The sequence below is a fragment of the Chiloscyllium plagiosum genome, unplaced genomic scaffold (assembly GCF_037043375.1).
Source record: "Chiloscyllium plagiosum isolate Xiang-an unplaced genomic scaffold, Cpla_swu_hap1 HiC_scaffold_51, whole genome shotgun sequence".
In the NCBI taxonomy this organism is placed as follows: Eukaryota; Metazoa; Chordata; class Chondrichthyes; order Orectolobiformes; family Hemiscylliidae; genus Chiloscyllium; species Chiloscyllium plagiosum.
This window is the reverse complement of record NW_028270189.1, coordinates 9,960,557-9,980,902: the sequence shown is the minus strand read 5'-3', so window position 1 is coordinate 9,980,902 and position 20,346 is coordinate 9,960,557. Positions and strand designations below refer to the sequence as shown.

Below are 20,346 nucleotides of genomic sequence, written 5' to 3'. Positions count from 1 at the left end.
CCCACATTCTCCCATTTAGTGCTGCACTGCCCAAGTCTCCCATTCAGTGCTACACTGCACCAATGTTCCTGTTTAATGCTACACTGCCCCTTTGACATTGAGGCACTTCATCTGACGTTGAGGCCCTCTCAGACCCACCCTCTGACAAAGAGGCACTGCCTCATGCTGACCATCTCACCGTGTGGCACTGTCTTACGCTGACCCTCTGGCGGTGCGGCGTTGTCTCAGGCCGATCTTTGATCGTGAGGCACTGCCACAGGCTGACATTCTGATGATGAGGCATTCTCCCAGGCTGCAACTCTAACGGCGAGACACCGCCTCAGGAGTGAAATTGCAGTCCTCCTTCAGGAGTGCCCTCATTATCGATCTGCAATAACTGCAGTGCTGATCCTCTCATTTTGACTGTCTCCTTTCACAGTAAAGTGTCAGACAGAATCTCCAGGAATAGTGCACTTCCTCAGTTCTGGCCATCTGAAAGTGCGGGCTTACTCACACGATACTGGCCGTTTGACGGCGCTTTTGTACTGCCTCTGATCTCACACTCCAATAGTATGAAATCCCTAGTTTCTGGTCTTGTTGCACTTTGCAACTGCGGAACTGAACTATTAACAAAGAGTTAAGACACAGCCAGTGGCTCTTTTCACTGCAGTTCGGGGGGAGCAGTACTGAAGTATTCTGAGATGCTTGGAGGTTTGGAGCGGGGTAATGCTTCGTTTTAGGAGGGTCAGTGATGAGACGTGCCTTATTGTCTGCGATTGAGTCCTGAGCGAGTGACTTGTCAAACATTCAGAGCTGTGTTAAAAATCGCGACGCTCCGAAAGCTACTGTGCTTCCAATTAAACCTATTGGACTATAACCTGGTGTTGTGTGATTTTTAACTTTGTTCACCCCAGTCCAACAGTGGCATCTCCAAATCATTCAGAGCTGTGATATTGTCTGAGAACCGGTGGAGTGCCCTCGTTGCATTCTCCCATTTATGGGTTCCCTCCTTTAATCCTCCAATACAGTATGTCCTGCTCCATTTACTGCTGCACTGCACCAAATCTCCGATTTACTCCTGCCCTGAACCAAATCTCCCATTCGCTGCTGTACCTAACCGTTTTCCCCATTATCTGACCCCCAGTTCCAAATGTTCTTACTGAGATAAACGCTTGGCTATGGTTCCATTTCGTCATTCCTTGCAATTATTGTCCCATTCATTGGTGCACTGTTAAATTCATAAATATTAGGGATGCACAAGTTGGACAGAGTGACTGTTTCTCTGCAACGATTCCCCATCATTATATTCAGTGTTTCACTACGCTGCACACGTTCTCCCATTTATCAATCCTGCACAAATTTTGGAAAAAGCATCAATTCTTCCATTTAATATTATCCAGCCCCAGTTCTCCCACTTCGAATTTAACAGCACCTGCGTGAATTCTACAAATTTTGATGCCCTGTATCAATTCATTCCCTTCAGTTATTCCCTGTACACCTCTTGCACGTATGGGTGCCCTGCTCAGTTTTTATTTTCATTTCGTGATGCTCTGACCCGAATACCTATTTTGCTGTTGCTTCCAACATTTCTCCTTTACACTGATTCCCTGCCCCGATTCACCTATTTAGACGTGGTCTGCTCTAATTCTCTGATATTTTGGCACTCCCACCAATTTTGTCATCTCGCACTTACGGATTATCCCATTTACCATACCCCTATACTTATTCTCCCATTTCTTCATACTCCGACACTAAATTCACCTGCTATTTCTTATAATGATACTAATTCTGCCATTTCATCATATCCCAGTAAGATTCTCTCATTTTCCGATGCCCAAGTTCAAATCTCGCATTTAAGAGAGCCCTAATCTAATTCTACGTTTTCATGGTGACTTGCATCAAATATCTAATTTAGGTCCACTCCGCACCACTTCTTCCATTAACTATGTAGCTGCAATGATTCTCCCATGTCGTGGTCCACTACTGTAATTCTCCAATTTTGGCGTTTACTGCATCAAATTCTCAAATTGCCAATCCTGCACTAATGCACCCTTTCGTCATGATCTGAAGAAACTCTCCCACTGAGTATTGCCTTGCCCCAACTCTCCTGCTTTGCTGTTTCCTGACATACATCTTCCACATAATGGTTTACTGCTCAAAGGTTTTTCATTATTGTCGCCCTGCATCGAATGGCCACTTTCCTGCACTTTACAACATTTCTCCGACTTACTGATTCCTGCCCGTGTTCTCCCATTTAAATATGCTCTGTTCCAAGTCTGCATGCTTTAAGCACCCCACACCAACTCTCGAATTCATTATTGCCCTGAAACAATTCTCATGTCCATTGATACCCAAACCAACTTCTCCCAGTGTGGGGAACGCAACTCTGTCTCTCTGAGATAGTGCTGCCCTACCCCAATTCGCTGTTAAAGTTCCACTGTCCAATTTTTCCATTTTGTGGTTCGTGCAACAATTGTCCCAAATACAGCTTCACTTCCGTGCACCATTCTACCATTTTCGAATCCTGCGCGAATCTTCTTTTCGTCAGCTTCTGCACCTCCACCACATTTAATATTATTCAGCACCAGTTCTCCCACGTCTTCGACCAATTCTCTACTTTCGTGACATCAGCACCAACTCTCCTATTGATGCCCTGCGTCAATTGTCCCATTGCGTTGTTTCCTGATACACTTCCTCCACGTATTGATTCCCTGCTCCAAAGGTTTTTTTTTCATTCTTGGAGGGCGGACTCGATACTCGACTTTACTGCTGCTTGCAAAATTTTTCTTCTCATGATTCCCTGCCCCTATTCTTCCAATTAGAGGTGTTCTGCTCAAATTCTTTAATGAATAGACAATTTGTACTAATTTTCCAATGTAATGGCACTGTGCAACAATTCTCCCAATTAGTGATACCCAACAATTCTCCCACTGCCTGACACCCTGACACCCTGACGCCTGTCATGGAAATTTAATCGACTCGAATCAACTGCTCGCAAGAGCAAAGGAAAGGCTTTATTTTTCAACCACTGCATGCAGGGCGGCCAATATACTTGGCAAAAGTGTCTTATGTAATGGCTGTGAACAAAATTCACATATTCTTTTTAAACTATTCTTATCACATGCTGAAGGACAAGTGTTGGGAAACATACGAGCTCATATTTTCTCATTCCCATGCCTTGGACATAATTGTCTTTATGTTTTCCGAAGCTTTTTTATGAACTCGGCTGCTCGCAAGGCCAGGTGAAATGTTTGCAAAGTTCCACAAAGACAAGCTGACTCCTCGACGCAGAATTCAGCAAAGTATTTGCATATTTCAGCAAAGTATTAAATTTTGCAAAACATTCTCTGACAGATTTCACAGTAAACGTTAATTTTGTCAATTTTCCATTACATTTTCCAAATTCTTGTCATTTTACAAGGACAACAACCAAAAAAAAGCCAGATAGCTATACATCAAAAATAATTTATGAACACCAGGCATTTCCTCATACACCACCTAACTCTAACAAAGCTTTGTGGTGGTGTTTCCACTTCCCTGGTTTGTCCGATACACAGCCCATCTTCACATGTCACATTCGTCAACGTCGCTGTCGGGTGGGGACAAGCAATCGGATCTTCCTTCTTTGGGGCCACGGATAGTTTAACATTTCGTATCCTACTGCATTCATGAGCAAGTATGTAGGCAGGTACACAACTAGGGTCTTATTCAAAGCAGTATGAGTAAGACCAGTCAGACAACTAGTAGAACGATAGAGGCCAATACCCCCATCCTCCATCAGGGACGTGAGCCATCGGGATCAGGATTCATCTGCTCTGGAGGCCGGCATTTAGCTGCCTTCATATCATTCATTAAACCAGTAATATTTTGGGAGTCATCAGGAATATTAATACAGCATGAGGTACCTAACGTTTTGCAGACGCCCCCTCTCTCGGCCGTCAGGATGTCTAGTACTAATCGATTTTGTGTCACTGCTTCCTAACCGCCATTAACTCAGTGTTAATGAGTGCTAGGCCTTCCTCCGTCTCATTTGCGAATACACCATATGCGAGGATGTTCTGCGAGTGTGTACCCATTCCAATGCAGGAGGATGTCCCTTCGAGTTCGGCAATTGCTACCTTTTAGGGCGAATGCTGTTGTGTTGGTGGACAGTATCGCGGTGTAGCAGCACCCCTTTCTCCCCGGGGGAGTGGTGGGATCCTTTCTCGCCACCTGCCCATATTATACCTGCCATCCTGATTAGATTAGATTACTTACAGTGTGGAAACAGGCTTTTCGGCCCAACGAGTCCACACACACCAGCCGAAGCGCAACCCACCCATACATTTACCTAACACCTAACACTACGGGCAATTTAGCATGGCCCATTCACCCGGCCTGCACATCTTGGTGACTGTGGGAGGAAATTCACGCAGACACAGGGAGAATGTGCAAACTGCACACTGTCAGTCGCCTGAAGCGGGAATTAAACCGGGTTCTCCGGCGCTGTTAGTCAGCAATGCTAACCACTGTGCCACCGTGCCGCTCATGGTCTGACCATTGATAAAGGAACAAGCAATATTTATGGTCGTATCATTTGCGCATGTTGCTGTACAAGAGTCATTGTTCAAGTACACTGGGAGATACCCAAAATTAGTCTCCCCCGATTGGTGCAAATACACGTTTCTCCCCTGGAATCCACTATCTGGAATGCTGTGGTCTGTAGCGTGTCAGGCTTGGGGCTGTAGTTAGCCTGGAGTTCGGGTGGTGACACGAGATTTGCCCAAATTGCCCCCCACTATCAGGGTCAGGCTAGTCGCCTCCCGTGGAAGCAGACAGCTGGCATTTCTCGCCAGGCTCTCAGTAATTTGCTGGGCAGACTACCTTTGGGCTGTGTGCAAACATATCCAACAAGTGTAGCCAACGTCTAATCTCTCGTTTTGTCTTATGACCAAAGCACATGCTCTGTTCCCTTCACATCTAGCAATGGCCCTTCGCAGCTCCCAACCTACTGGCGTCGCATTTACGCCATTTAGCTCCAGCAGGCAAATTCCCCTCCTGCTTTAAATTTGCCCTCTAGCGACGGCCGTCTCCCTTCGGGTTCGGGTGTGTCATTAATGACCTTTGCCCGGCTTGGGGTTAGGTCCATGGTCTAGTTTGATTGATTGCCATGCTCCAGTGCTCCTATCGTCTGTAGTACATTCTGCACTGCATCTCGGAGGGCGGAGGTGGGGCGACTGCACCACTATATTCACCTGTCTACAGTAGTCAGAGAAGGATCTATCTATTCCACACCACGAGACTCCCTCATTGGTCTTCTGAGTCTTACTTTGATCATAGAATATCTATTTCCCATGTCAGGTGCTCCTTTTGCCGTGGTGGCTACTACTAAGTGCCAGTCACCGGCGCGGCATGGATCCCTGCATAAATCTTAATGATCGAATTTATAGTCGTCCTTGTTACTGAACGGCTATGGGTCGCATGTAAAGATCCACTTCGTCGTTTCAGTTAAGATTACCGTCAGCTGCTGCATCCCAGACGCCCCTGCCCTTATGAATATTCCTACCAGGGCGCTTGCCAACAGTGTGAACTGGGCAGCCCCACATTTGCTTAAGTCTTCTAATAAATACTTGCTATAAATTGGTTTTGGTGTTGTGTGATGTCTCCTCAGTCCCAGCTGCAAGTTTGTAATGGCTGGCGTGTATCCACGTGGCTATTCCGGCGATCTTAACAGCTATCTGTGCTGTAAGGCGTACTTGAAACGGTCCCAGCCACCTCTTCGCCTTCCTGTTTTCCCTCCTGAAGTCTTTTGCCACTATTCAGGCTCCAGGTTATAGATCGTACATCTTCCCTTCTGCTGATTGGGGAGGTGCTGTCTTCACTTGATTCTGTATTTGGGACAGAAGTGTAGAGAGTTTCATGCAGTAACACAACATCTCATCCTCACAGTGGCCTGTTTTCTGGCTTCCCTTACGTCTCGGGACAATTCCTGTGTTTGGCGGCCTACCAAACAAAATCTCAAACGTGCTAAGATTAGCTCTCCCTCTCCTCCTAGATCTCATACACATTAGCACAATTGGAAGTGCCTTTGTCCATGTCATCCCTAGTTCCTCACAGCATTTTGTCAATTTATATTTTAAGGTAGAAGTTTCTCTTTCCGCTGCCCTACCGCTCGTTTGGTGGTAGGCACAGTGTTATCTCATGTTTATTCCCGAATACTCACTAATCGACTGTAGGGCATGATGGACAAATGGTGTCCTACTGTCACTACTAAGCCTAGAGTGTACGTTTGCTCGCTGAGCTGTAGGTTTGATATCCAGACGTTTCATTACCTGGCATATGGAAAATAGTATGCTAGTGTAGGTTAGGTGGGCTTGGATCGGCGCAACATCGAGGGCCAAAGGGCCTGTGCTGCGCTGTATTTTTCTATGTTCTTTGTTCTAGGTAACATCATCAATGACGAACTCCAAGTGAAGAGAAGCTGTTGTCTCCTGCTTTCTAGTTATATGTTTGTTCAGGATGGGGTTTCGGGGTTTGTGGTGATGCCATTTCCTGTTCGTTTTCTGAGGGGTTGATAGATGCGATCGAGATATATGTCTTTTTTATGGCGTTGTGGTTGGAGTGCTAGGTCTCAAAGAATGCTCTGGCATGTCTTTGCTTAGCCTGTCCCAGGATAGATGTGTTGTCCCAGACGAAATGGTGTTTTTCTTTCATCCGTGTGAAGGGCTACGAGGGAGAGAGGGTCGTGTCTTTTTGTGGCTCGCTGGTGTTCTGTATCCTGGTGGCTAACTTTCTTCCTGTTTGTCTTATGTAGTGTTTGTGGTAGTCCTTGCATGGAATTTGTATATGACATTGGTTTTGTCCATGGGTTGTACTGGGTCTTTTAAATTTGTTAGTTTTGTTTGAGAGTGTTGGTGGGATTCCGAGGGGTCTTAGAGTCTGGCTACCACTTCTGAGACTTCATTGATGTATGGAAAGATCGATAGAGTTTCTGGCTGTGTTCGGTCTACTTGTCGTGGTTTGTTCCTGAGGAATCTGTGGACTGCATTTTTTAAGTATCCGTTCTTCTTGAATACATTGTATAGGTGGTTCTCCTCTGTTTTCTGAAGTTCGTCTGTGCTGAAATGTGTGATGGTTCATTGGAATAGTGTTCTGATACAGCTTCCTTTTTGCGTGTTGGGATGGTTGCTGGTGTAGTTAAGTATTTGGTAAGTGTTTGTCGGTTTGCTGTATATGCAGACACACCAGAGAATTCCGAAAGGCCTCGCACTCCAAACACAATGCCATAAACAAACACATTGATCTATTTACCATCTGTCAACCCCTCAGAAAACGAATAGGAAATGACATCACCACGAACCCCAGGAACCCCATCCAGGACAATCATATAAATAGAAAGCAGGAGACAACAGCTTTGCTTCACTTGGAGGTCGCCACTGATGATGTTACCTAGCCAGGTAGTGAAACGTCTGGATAACAAAAGTACAGCTCAGCGAGCAAACCTACACCCTAAACCTCAACCGGAGTTATAAAACTTCACAAACCTTGGGACTACTAAGCTTCTCAGGGGTGCTCCATCTCGGAATTATTTCAGTTAGGAAAGCTTTGGTTACGGCACTGGCATTCTGTTTTGCCGTGGGGAACGCTTGCAGCCATTTGGAAAACATATCAACTATTACCAGACAATACCTTTTTCCTTCTTAGGGTGTTAGTTTGGTAAAATCCAGTTGTAAATGTTCAAATTGTTTTTGGGGTTTCAGAAGTGCTACATGACTCATCTGTATTCCCCTCCCCACATTATTGTGGCACAGATAACACATCGTTCACAATATTTCTGGAAGTAATGAGTAAATCCCTCAGTGTACCACTGTGCTGAAATGCTGTCATATCTCCCCACTTTTGACACATGTTCCTTACCGTGTGTCAGTTTGGCAGAGATTGGAAATAGTGATCGTGGTAGAAAAGGTTTAACATTGGGGCCACACCATACCCCTTACCTCAAACTGCACTCTGCTTTTTCCCACTCAAACGTGTCTTCAAGCCTGGACTTCGACTGTGACTCCCGGACGTCTGTTGTTTCGGTAAGGATTTTCGTCATTCCCATGTCAAACTGATCATTTACCGGCTACTGGGCTGCCGTCCTTGCCGCTGAGTCTGCCCTTGCATTTCCTTGAGAAACGGAATCGTTATTTTTCTTGTGGGCTTCATATTTACACACAGCGATTGATTTAGGCAATACGGCTGCTTCCAAGAGGTCAGAAATCTGATCACGGTGTGTGATGGGCTTTTCGGTGAAGGTCAAGAAGTTCCTGTATTTCCACAGGGTTCCAACATCATGTGCAACTCCGAATCCGTATCTGCTATCGGTTAAATATTGGCTGTGTTTCCCTTAGCCAATTTACGTGCCTCAGTCAGGGCAATCAGCTCCGCTGCTTGCGCTGACAGTTGAGAAGCGAGTGATCCCGCTTTGAATACCTCATGGGTAGTTACTACAGCATGTCCAATAAAATTATGGCCTATCTCCTTGCTCCTAAATGCTGACCCATCCACAAAAAAAACAGCCATATTTAGATTCTGAAGTGGTGAATTCTGCAAGTCTTGTCTAGGCAGCACATTTAATTAATTACAGCGATACAATCATGTGGGTCTCCTTCTCCAGTGAGAGGATTAGCAGCATTAAGGTCGTTACATCGTTTTATTGCAATGTTAGGCTTCTCCAATAACACAGTATTGTATCTGAGTCAACGTGCTGCCGACGTATGTGCTGTCTTTTGCTCGGAAAGCAGTAAGGATACTGCATGTGCGATCAGTTTGGTTAAGTCGCCATAGCCGATTATATCCATGGACACTGCAACAGCCTTTTCAGCTGCAACCACAGCTCGCAGGCATTTACGCAATCCTGCCGTTACGAAGTCCAGCTTAGCCGAAAAATAAGCTGCCAGCCTGAATTTTTCCCCATGATCCTGCAACAACACAGATGCCATGCAGCCATGTTTCTCATCTACCGTTTGACAGAAGGCTTGTTTGGATTCGGAATCCCCAGTGTAGGTAGACTTTGAAACATCTTTTTCAATTCAACTCGGCCGCTGGGATCCATTGCAACGGACCTGGGTTCTGCTACCCTTTTCCATGGGTCATGTCACTTCAGGGCGCCTCAAGATTTGTGTAACGTGGGATAAACGTTCTTCAGTAGGAGCATATGCCCAAAAAGAATAGCAATTGTTTCTTCATGTGAGTCCTTGGAATTTGCTGAATTACGTGCACACTGTCTTGACCAATGGCCTTCCCTTGTTCAGATATTAAGTGACTGAAGAACTTCACCTGTTATTACATAAATCGAAGTTTTGCGAGACTGGCTTTATGCCCTTCCCTTGTGCAATGCAAAAGAATCCTTCTCACATTGTTTCTCTGTCGGTGCTACTATTAAGCAATCGTCTACAGATTGCAGAAGCGCAGAACCAGGGGTTAAAACAAGAGTCTCCAGACTCCTGCATAGAGACTCATTATATATGGTGGGTGACTCACAGTAGCATTGACAAAGTCATAGAATTTCCCTTTGAATGAAAAAGCGAACCAGAATTGACTATATGGATCCACCCTTACACTAAAGAATGCATTTGCTAAATGCACAGCAGGGAACCATTTACTATCCGGTCTAAATTGAACTAATACAGTATAGGGTTTGGAACATTTGATGCGCGCGGGACAACACTGTTATTGACTGCCTATAGGTCTTGAACAAACCTCCATTCCTCCGATTCACTTGGAATTTTTGCCTTTTTGATCAGAAAAATGGGAGTTCTCACCGGTGAGTTTACATAGGGGATTATCTCTCTAGCCTTTGGGAAGGATTGAAAGACTGGAGTAACTACGTTCATGGGTTTTAACTGGTATTGTGCCCTGCAAGGACGATACTCCGACTTCGTGGTTACTCGTATTGGTTCACAACCTCGTATAAGCCCAAAGCATGTTTTCCTTTTACGCATAATTCAGTAGGGACCGTTATTAATCTTGAGTCTGAGAATTTATCTTAGGGAACCGCCAGGCCAGCCTTCTCGGCTCTTCAGGGGTAGCGGGGGTTACCTCGAATGTTCTATTGCCTGAGTTGGTCAAATTAATTTCTGCCTATATGTCCGCACATCTGCATTAAACCACATACCCACATCGTCCCAGAACACCCAACATTTCGTTCTTTATGCCTTTAGTACCCATGGCTCCAAATCCTGCCAGCAGTCACTGGACACCTTGGCCAGTGACACACGAGGAGCGTAGCCTTCCACATCAAAAATATAGAGTTTACTTGCTGTCACAGGTACTTGACATAAGTTCACACTGACTGCACATCTGCCATCCCTTCAATAAAATTCGCACAATAACAACTGACCTGGTTTAACCAATCTCCTGAACCAATACTTCTCTTATGGTTCCTCAGGGCCATCGTGGTGTATGTGTGCCGTGCAGTGCAGCATGTTCCCGCAAAAAAAATCGGTGTTAATAGGATTAACATGGTTACCTGCTTCTAGGGCGAGTGAATTGCTCAATCAACTCATTGCACTCTGGCTTAATCGCCACTCATAGACATACACCAGGGGTTGTGGGTTGTATTTTGCAGTTTACACTTGTGAATCATCCCTTTGAATTACCTGCAAACCCGTCGGAGTACTGAGCAAATACAACCCCAGTCTCACTATGAGATCCCGAGCCGTCAAATGTAAAGGACAGAATTCCACTAACAAAATTGAGAATTAGAATGTATGCACATTACTGATTTCACACAATATGGGTGCGGTAAAACTCTCTCATTTCACGACGCCTGATGCCTCCATTGAGTTCAGGAACATTCCACTCATCTTTATTGGCGTCAAATCTCTGAACTGTCTTGATTTGAGGAGTGAATGTGCTGGCCATGTATCTACCAAAAAGGTAACTGGTATACCTTCCACATATAACATAGAGGTAGGCATCGACATATACACATCATTGTTATATTGAACATATTGTCCACACTTCGCAATCTCAATGTTCAATATAGAATTGGGACACATCTCAGTGCCCGTTAGGTTAGTAGAAGTGATTAGCATAAGGGATTATTCGTTGCCAAGTATAAAGGAAAGAGGTTTACCTGTACCTTGTGGCCTGCCCACCTCAACCTCAGTCGTCCCCTGTCAGTCACCATGCTGTCCAGCCTCCAGGACCGATTGAGGCTGTCTGTGCGGGCACTGTCTCGACCAGTGGTCCATTGCTCCACAAACAAAGCACCAGCCAGATCTATCTCTGCAAGCGCACTTCCGCGATCCCTTCCTCTTTTGCGAACTCCACCTGTTCCTCTCTCTTTTCCCGCAGTTCCTCCCTCCAACGGCTGAACGAACATTTGCATCATAATAAGCTGAGGTTGATGTGATTGCTGTTCCATCTTTAATTTCCGGTTATGGTTCTCTTGAGCCAGCAATTTTTCAGCATGTATTACGTATTGTTCTATCTAATTCAGCTTTCCCGTGTCCCAGGTAATGCACGGATATTGTTACCTATTTTGTTGTTTCGTACTTCATTCCATTGATGAAACTGCTACTCAGGTGTGCCTCATACGGTGTGATCTCTGCCGTCGTTAAGTCCTTGGGAGGTATCAGTCCACAATGGACGTTATCGACTTTCGTGAGGTGCTTAAGGTACTGGGACATTGTCTCGACTTCTTTAGGGATTCTTTTCAATTGATTGTGGGCACGATATGCTATTGATGATTCAGCAGAACCTGAGGCGGCGACCGTTGACTTGGAATCTTCGCGAAGTGAATCTCGTAGGGGGGCTGTAGCTCTTCGAGGGCACCCATTAAGGTCAGGATCTGATCCAGTCTTAAGACACTGTACAGCTTCATTAGGTTGTTTTCCTTGTGTGTGTGCATGTGCGCTGGTGTTTGTACCTGTACTTGATCTATCTTTTATTCGAGATTTTCTTTCCCTGAAATCAGGCTCTGCCTTCAACATGTTATAATCTCTCCAATTCACAGATTCTATTTTACCCTTCGGTTTCTCCTCTCTCTCTCTCCTCCAACGGTGACCTCAACATTTGCAACTGCATGTTACTAAAACTTCCTTCCTCCAGAAAAACAAATTCCTTGATTTACATTTTAACTGCTTTACAGAAACTGGGCCATAATTATTTAGCATATATTGTATTTTTTCTTGACCATTCGAGTTGTCTGTCGACCCTCTTTTTGTTCGCCCTTGCTGGAGCCGATTTTCATGGATATTGGAAAAGTGTTCATCTCTCTCTGTCTGTCTCTCTGTCTGTATCTCTCTCTCTCTCTCTCTCTCTCTCTCTCAATGCCATAATCTTCTCTTTGCCAATATAACTTACTTTTACCTCCGTAGGTCCCCTCTCATTGGGCGCGACCGCCTCCTTGCCTTGGGTTTCACAAACCAAGAACCCATGTAACCGGTACAGCTTTGGCGACTCCAACGCTGCCCATGGTGGCTCCAAGTCTCAAACCACCGTTAATCTTGCTGTCTCTCAAACTCTCGAGAGACGGCAATCCTTTCCCTTGAGTTTTACTCGAATACCGCGCGAGTACACTGGCACTTCTTCCTGGTTCATTTATTCTCTTCGAACGAGTCTCTATGTCGGAATACTTTAGCTACAACTCCTAGCCCGACCCTATTCGATTTGGAACGCGACTCTGGGGCGATCCACTTATTCCCAGTCCTCTCACGCAAAGGGGCTAATTCAGCGCTCGAGATGAAGTGAAAGACCTTCAAGGCAGTGGTGCGTACACCTGCTGGGAATCTTCAAAATCTTACCCAGTCGCAGGGTCCCAGGCGAGCCCCCTAGTTTACTGCCATGGAATTTCATCGACTCGACGCAAATGCTACCAAGGGCAAAGAAAAAGTTTATTTTTGAAATTTGCAGAGTTGACCCGACACACTTGCAAGACGCCTCATAAAATGGACGCCTGACGGTTTTCACATATTCCCTTTATACTATATATCGCCTTGTCTTCTCACACCTCAAGCTAGGAACCTGGATCAGTCGAGTTCCTTTCCACACATGGAGTTGCTTTTTCTAATTCATTGACTGCTGATATAATAGATTATTGGCCTTGAGAGTCAGCTGTAAAATAGGGTGAACTTAACATTTTTTCTGACTTTTTACAAAGTTAGGCCTATACTTCTTTGTTTCAACCATGCTTTCACAGATTTCACAATAAATGATCATTTTCCATTATGTGGGATCAGGCTGATAGTGACTCAATAAGTGTGATGGAGTGAGGATGATAGTGACACAATGAGGGTGAGGTGTCAGCGTGGTAGTGACGCAGACTGTGTGAGTGGATCAGGACGATAGTTGCGCAGTGAGGGGGGTCAGAGTGATAGTGGTTCAGTAAGTCTGAGGGATCAGACTGATAGTGACACAGTAAGTGTGAGGTTGTCACGGTGATAGTGAAGCACTTCGTGTGTGGGGTCAGTAATACAGTGACGCAGTAAGAGTGAATTGTCAGGCTGATAGTGACGCAGTAATTGCAAGGAGATCAGGCTGATAGTGATGCAGTAAGTGTTACTGTGTCAGGCTGATTCCAACGCATAAAGTGGGAGGGGACAGGATGATAGTGACGCGGTAAGTGTGATGGGGTCAGGCAGAGACTGACGCAGTGAATGTGAGACAGTCAGGGTGATAGTGAGGGAGTAAGTGTGTGCGTTCAGGCTGGAAGTGACACAGTAAGTTGAGAGCGTCAGGCTGATAGTGGCCAATAAAAGTGAGGTGTTAGTGGAATAGTGTCGCAGTAAGTGTGAGGTGTCAGGCTGTTAGGGATGTGGTAAGTGTGAGGGGTCAGTCTGATAGTGAAGCAGTAGGTGTGAGGGGGTCAGGCTGATAGAGACGCAGCTTTTGTGGTGGGCCAGGCTGATAGTGTCACAGTATGTGTGAGGGGTCAGGCTGATAGTGATGCAGTATGTGTCCGTGAGTCAGAGTGATCCTAACGCAGGAAGTGAGAGGGGACAGGGTGTTAGTGAAGCAGTGAGTGTGAGGGGGTCAGCGTGATGGTGACGGAGTAAGTGTGAGTGTTTAGGCTAATATTGATGCAGTAAGTTGAGGGCGTCAGGCTAATACTGGCCAGTAAGTGTTAAGCGACAGGGTGATAGTGATGCAGGAAATGTGAGGAGTCAGACTGATAGACACGGTGAAATTGTGAGTGGTCAGGCTGATAGTGATGCGGGAAGTGTCCGAGTGTCAGGCTAATAGTGACGCAGTAAGTGTGTTGGGAGCAGAGTGATAGGAACGCAATAAGTGTGAGCGGCTCTGGATGATAGTGACAGGTCAGTATGAGGGGGAGCATGGTAGTGATCCAGTGAGTGTGAGGTGTTAGGATGACAGTGAAGCAGACTGTGTGAATGTGTCATTGTGATGGTGACATGGCAAGTGTGATGGGGTCAGGGTGACAGTGACGCAGATGCTTTCAGGGGGTCAGGTTGTCGTGATGCAGTAATTGTGAGAGGTCAGGGTGATAGTGACGCAGTGAGTGTACGATGTCAGTTTGATAGTGAGGCATAACATTTGAGGGGTCAGGCTTATAGTGATGCAGTATGGGCAAGGGGTCTGGGTGACAGTGATGTAGATGCATTCACACGGCCAGGTTGTAGTAAAGCTGTAAGTGTGAGTGTCTCAGGCTGATAGTGATGAAGTAAATGCGAGGGGCTAAGGCAGATAGGGATGTAGGACGTGTGCAGGGGTAGTGCTAGAAGTGACGCAGTAAATGTGAGTGTTGAAGCTGATAGTGACGCATTAAGTTTGAGGGGATCATGCTGATCTTGACGCAGTAAGTGTGACGTTGTCAAGATGATAGTTACGCTGTAAGTGTATGGGAGCACAATGATCTTGACGCAGTAAGAGTGGGGAGTCAGGGTGATCGTGACGCAGTAAGCATGAGTGGGTAAGTCTGATAGTGAGGCATGATATGCGAGGGAGTCAGCCAGGTAGTGGCACAGTATGTGTGAGATGGTGAGGCTGATATTGATGCAGTTAGTGTGTTGGGGTCAAAGTGATAGTGACGCAATAGGTGTAAGCGGTTCAGGATGATAGTGACACAGTGGGTGTGAGATACCAGTGTGATAGTGACGCAGTAAGTGTAAGGAATCAGGATGACAGTGACACTAAGTGTAAGGCCCTCAGTGTGATAGTGCCCCAGCAAGTGTGGGGTGTCAGGGTGTAAATGACGTCGTAAGCGAAAGAGGAGCATTGCGATAGTGAAGCAGTAAGTGTGAGGGGGTCAGGCTGATAGTGACACAGTCAATGTGACGGGGCATTGTTTTAGAGACAAGATAAGTGTGAGGCGTCAGTCTGATACTGACACAATAAATGTGATAGAGTCAGGCTAATAGTGACACAGTAAGTGTGAGTTGTCAGACTGATAGTGACACAATAAGTGTAAGGATTCAGGGTGAGAGTAACATGGGAAGTGTGAGGGCTTGACTGAAAGTGACGCAATAAGTGTGTGGCGGTTAGGCTGATGGTGATGCATTAAAATAAGGCCGGCAAGGTGAAAATGGCAAATACTGTGTGAGTGGGTCAGGGTGATAGTGATGTACTAAATGTGAGGAGGTCATGGTGAGAGTGACGCAGTAAATGAGAGAGGATCAGAGTGAGAGTGACGCAGTAAGTCTGATGGGTCAGACTGATATTGACACAGTAAGCATGAAGGGGTCAGGCTGATAGTGACACAGTCAGTGTGACGGGAGAGTTTTAGTTACACAGTAAGTGCGTGGCATCAGACTGAAACTGATACAAAAAGTGTGAGTGGGTCAGGGTGATAGTGACGCAGTACGTCTGAGGGGTCAGGCTGATAGTGACGCAGTCAGTGTGATGGGGCAGAGTTTTAGTAACACGGTAAGTGTGAGCCGTCAGTCTGATACTGACACAAAAAGTGTGATGGAGTCAGGCTGATAGTGACGCACTAGGTTTTAGGAATGAGGGTGATATTAATATAGGAAGTGCGAGGGCGTCACTGACGCAATATGTGTGTGGCTGTCAGGCTGATGGTGATGCAGTAAAAATGAGGATGTCAAGGTGAAACTGGTGCAGTAAGTATGAGGATGGCAGATGGACAGTGATGCAGTAAGTGTGAGGGGTTCACGCTGATATTGAGGCATGCAAGTGTGAGGGGCCAGTTTGATAGTGACGCTGTGTGCCGGCGGGTCCGGCTGATAACGACGCAGAAAATGTGAGTGTCTCAGTGTGACAGTGACTCATTACGTGTGAGAGAGTCAGGGTGATAATGACAGAGAAAGTGTGAGGGGGTCAGGTTGATAGTGATGCTGTAATTGTGAGCTTGGTCAGCGTGATAGTGAGGAGCTCAGGCTGATAGCGACACAGCAATTGTGAGGGGGTCAGGGTAGTAGTGACCCAAAACGTGTGAGCGGGTCAGGCTAATAGTGATGCAGTACGTGTGAGGTGTCAGGCCGATAGTGACGCAGTAAAGGTGAGAGTGTTGGTGTGCTAGTGACGCAGTAAGTGTGAGCCGCTCAGGATGATAGTGACGCAATAAGTGTGAGGTTTCAGGTAGACACCCATGTGGTAAGTGTGACGTGTTCAGGGTGACAGTGACGCAGATACTTTGAGGGTGTCAGATTGAGAGTGACACTGGAAATGTGAGGGGACAGGTTGATAGTGACACAGTAAGTGTAAGGGGTCAGGCTGATAATGATATACTAATTGTGATGGAGTCAGGATAATAGTGGTGCAGTGAGTATGCGTTGTCAGGGTGATAGTGACACACACGGTGTGAGTGGGATAGAGTTATAGTGATGCAGCAAGTATGAGGAGGTCAGAGTGATAGTGTGCAGGTTCTGGCTGAAGGTGACGCAAGAAGAGTGAAAGGTTCAGGGTGATCTGGACGCACTAGGTTTGGGGGTCAAGGTGATAGTGATGCTGTAAGTATGAGTGGGTCAGTCTGAGAGTGACACAGTACATTTGAAGGGATCAGGCTGGTAGTGATGCAGTAAGCGTGACTGGGTTAGGCTGATATTGATGCGCGAAGTGAGAGAGTGTCAAGGTGTGAGCAGGTTAGATAGAGAGTGACGCCGTTAGTGAGTGGGGATTGGCTGATAGGGATGCAGTAGGTGCGCATGTGTCAGGGAGTGAGTGATGCAGGAAGTATGAGGGTGTCAGAGGGACAGTGAGGGACACTTTAAGTATGAGGGGATCAGAGTGGTTGTGACGCAAAAGTTCTGAGGGGATCAGAGAGATACCAACGCAGTAAGCATGAGGGGGTCAGTTTGTTAGTGACGCTGTCAGTGTGAGTGCCTCAGCCTAATAATGATGAAATAAATTTGAGAGAGTCATGCTGATTGTCAAGTGATAAGTGTGAGTGAGTCAGGCTGGTAGTGACGCTGTAAGTGTGAATGTTGACGTTCATAGTGAAGCAGTAGGTGTGAGGTGACCAGTGTGATTGTGGCGCAGTAAATGTGAGAGGATCAAGGAGATAGTGACATAGTAAGTTTGAGGAGGCAGTGTTGTAGTGACACGGTAAATGTGAGGCGTCAGTCTGATACTTACGTAATAAGTGTGATGGAGTCAGGCTGATAGTAACATAGGAAGTGTAAAGGCATGACTGATAGTGACAAAGTAAGTGTTTGGCAATCAGGCTAATAGTGACGCAGTCAAACTGAGGGTCTCGAAGTGAAAGTGGCGCAGTAAATGTGAGGGCGCCAGATGGATAGTGATGCAGTAAGTTTGAGGGGTTCACGCTGATATTAAGGTGGTAAGTGTGAGGTCAGTTCTATAGTGATGCAGTAAGTGTCGGCGGGTCAGGCTGATAGTAATGCATTCAAAGACCAAATATCCAAGGCTCACTGTAGTGCTGAACAGCGAGACTTCTCAAGGCGAAGACAAAAATCAATAGTTCTCATCCTGGTCATAAATCACAATGCTTCATTTTAAAATTGTCCTCTCCTGCTTCTAGATTTACCAATGAGGGAACAAAATTTAATTGCACCACCCTCTTTATCTCTTCAAATATTTTGCAACTCTCAATGAGATTAACATACATTGGAAATAATGCTTCGTTCTCGTACCCTGAAATCCTTCTGCAGCTTTCACAACAGACTTCTACAACTGCTACTAGACTTCAATGACTTATTAAAAACATCTCCAAGATGTATTTCTAAAACTCTGGACATCAGACTTTCTACTTCAAACCTTTGACAAATAATCTCCACACATTTCCCTCTTCACAAGTATGATAAAGTCAAATCGTTGCTATTTATTAGATCTGAGGGACATAGATAGGTTGACTCGTCAAGGTGTTTTCCGGCTGGTGAGGAAGTCAAAATTTAGAAAACATCGGTTTAAAATTAGTGGGTAAGGATTTAAATGGATTTCAGACGTGTCCAGAATGAGCTGCCAGAGAAATTGGTGGAGACTGGTACAACTGTAACATTGAATGGCATCTGGATGGATATATGGGTAACAAGGTTTAGAAGGATGTGAGCCAAATGTTGGCAAATGGGACCTATTAATTTAGGATATCTGTCCACCATGGTCATGTTGGAAAGAAGGGCCACTTTCAGTGTTGTATTGTTCAACGACTTGATGACTCTAGAACGACCGCAAAAACTTTGAAAAATAATTCCATCAAGAAGATTTCAAGTTCCAAATCTTCGGTTAATCTTCCTCTCTTGTGCTCACAAGTTCATTGCCTGATGTCAGAACTTACGGATTAGTTGCTGAATCCATTCCTGTAAATTGCTTCTGCATTCTTTCTAATTCCGATTTTTTTTACGAATGTAGCTAGTGTTTATGGACTTAGCATCAATTTTTCTAATACCATATTTCGATGAATATTAAAACACAACAGCATAGCTAATTTGGCACCAGATGATGAGCAATTGAGTCAAATTCGATCGGACGCAGTGAGACAATGATCCTCTCTTCGTGTGGTGTGCATCCGTGACTCTATAATTCGACGAAGAATCATTCCCACAACCTCAGCTGTGTCAGAATCTAGTTTGCGGTGAAAGCCTGTCAATCTTTTAAGGGTTCGTCTGGGTCTCTGCAAAGGATTTGGCGAAATCTTTGGGTCTTGACAATTTGTTCTTCCAACAAATGAATTCAGTTGTTTTACTATGAAAATTGGCAATCTTGTTACAGCTGTGATGGCCGAGAGGTTAAGGCGTTGGATTTGAAAACCAATGGGGTCTCCCTGCGCAGGCTCGAATCCTGTTCACAGCGTAGATACCTTTAAAAGTCCTGAATTCCTTGGCAGGATTTGGATTTCGTAGAGCTTGAGCTTTGCATTCAATCGAAAGTAAATTGTCAACTGTAAAGAATCCGAAGTAATTTCAAGACTGACTCAGTCATCTAATTGAGTACTTTATATGTCGAGACACAAAAAGCCACCAACTTCCAATACGAATCAGTTTCAACGCGTTTGTCGAACTATCGTGAAGTTTGGATGTTCGAGGCGGGGGGTGTGGAATTAAGCAAAACAAGAAGCAATGCAATACACTTACCTGCAGGTGATTTTTTTTTTAGGATCAGTTGAAAGTCAAGCTGAGAAAGTTCAACCTAATTTACAGCTGACTCTCAAGGCCAATAATCTATTATATCAGCAGTCAATGAATTAGAAAAAGCAACTCCATGTGTGGAAAGGAACTCGACTGATCCAGGTTCCTGGCTTGAGGTGTGATAAGGCAAGGCGATATCAGCGGAGTAGAATTTTCTGGAAATATTAGAAATGGAATGTTAACGGTCTTCTGCTGTCCACATTCATAAGAAACTGTGCATTAAGAACTGAAATTGAAAATTTACGATGAAAATCAGACTTAGCCCTCTGCTTGTGGTGTAGCATTGTTCAGAACAATAGGTTGTTGTTGAGGCAAACATTGACCAAAATAATCGATGGGGATCTTATCCACGGCCTTCGTTGGAGCAGTTGGTGTGGAGAGCTCAGCTTGAAGAACCAAATGCCAATTATTCATCTTAGCTGTCTGAATTGCTTAGTTAAGCATTCTCCCTGTTTAATGAAAAAACCTTTGCTTTCAGAGCTGGATGTTTTCATGTCAGCATGTTCCGATATGAGAAGACACTCCATGGAGTAGATGTGACTTAAATTTTGACTCTAATGTCAGAGATGTTGACACATTTCTGCACCAAAACAGCACTACCATTGGTATCAAATCAAACTGAACAAAGGACTAGTCACTTCGACATTTCCTGTCTGCAGACTCTGCCAATGGACCGTTCAGGCCCAATGTAGGAATAGGGCGTGGTGACATCTGTTCGCAAGTGGATCAATTCATTCTTGCTCACAATCCATAAACCGTAATTCATTTTGAACTTCTTAGCCATCAGCATGATATGTGGTACATAATGCACAGGTTCGCTTCTGGAAAGAAAGACCGA

The 20,346-nt window shown here is 45.2% G+C and overlaps 1 non-coding gene across 1 annotated transcript; it reads left to right on the top strand.

Moving 5' to 3' along the window:
• Positions 1-19,091: 19,091 nt before the first annotated feature.
• trnas-uga (transfer RNA serine (anticodon UGA)) lies at positions 19,092-19,173 on the top strand. The gene has a single exon. It is a non-coding gene; the product is annotated as a tRNA-Ser (tRNA).
• The last annotated feature ends 1,173 nt before the right edge of the window (positions 19,174-20,346 follow it).